The sequence below is a fragment of the Egretta garzetta genome, unplaced genomic scaffold, assembly GCF_000687185.1.
Source record: "Egretta garzetta isolate BGI_Z169 unplaced genomic scaffold, ASM68718v1 scaffold35, whole genome shotgun sequence".
In the NCBI taxonomy this organism is placed as follows: Eukaryota; Metazoa; Chordata; class Aves; order Pelecaniformes; family Ardeidae; genus Egretta; species Egretta garzetta.
The window spans coordinates 474,429-475,609 of NW_009259730.1; positions in this window are offsets into that span (position 1 = coordinate 474,429).

Genomic DNA, 1,181 nt, shown 5'->3' on the forward strand with positions numbered 1-1,181 from the left:
CAGGCCACAGCAGGCAGAGAGCTGGGGCAGCCCTCAAGGACGTGTCCTCAGGCGGGAGGGGCGGCCCGAGCGGCTGCCAAAACCGCCTTTGCGCCCAGCAGCGCCATGCGACGGCCGGGGAGGCTTTTCCGGCGTGGTTGCAGCTGAAAGATGTTTGGTTTGGTTAGGGAGACACCTTTGCTGGAGCCGCTTGTGCTCGCTGAAGCCCAGGGGGATAAAGAACAAGGTCCGGGACTGCAGCACAGCCTCTCTTTCCGAGCGTTCCCTTTCGTGTAGGTGACAAATCCCTTCGGAAAAATAACGATTTAGCCAGCTTTGTCACTGATCTCTTAAATGCGATGTTCTCTGGCAACGCACCAATGCTTTCCTTCTCTCAAAGGATGAATCCCTTAGGAAGCACTTACGGCATTTTTTTCTTTCAGAAGTTTTGACACGTTTTTGCAATGGGAAGAAAAACAATACTCAACCCGATTAACAGAACTGCAGCTAACGAAAGGCGCCCTGGGGGAGCAGAAAGCTTCCTTATCGGGCTTATCATCGAGTAATGCCAGAGCGAAGTCTCCAGCATCACCTCTCCATCCCCCCTTCCTTCACTCTTCTTCCTCTCAGCTTTGCATCAAGCCTTAAGCCTGAGGCAGCTCTACCGGTGTGCGGGGCTTCTACAGGTGACGAGTCCAGCTACAGGGGCGGGGGGAGATATCCCAGCATCCCAGTTCTCTCTGCGGTGGTTTCTGTATGGCTGTCACCCGAAGTCAAAAGGAAAAAACGATCAGTGACACCTTTAGAAAAGAGACCTATTATGGATGTATTGGGGGTTTAACAGAAAAAAATTAAGAAGGGATCGAGAGAAAAAAAAAATACACAGAACAGTACAGGATGTCCCCTCCCTCAGAACGCTAACAGTCTTATTATGCGCCATGCAACACAATACATTTTCCACCCCTTTTCTCTCTCCTTGCTTCGTAGGTTTTCCACAAAAAAGCTCTTTTTCTTCTGTCGGTGTGTCTTTCTTTCGTGGTCCAGCCTTTCCACCCCACTATGCTGCAAGAGTTGTAAGAGGAGACTAGACTCAACCTAGGCTCAAGGCTGGACCCTGTGTGCCACGAAGGCGCTATTATATTTGTTTCATCAGGCTTTGCTTGATAGTTTCCTCAGCATCCAGGCAAGGGCACCACAAGAGA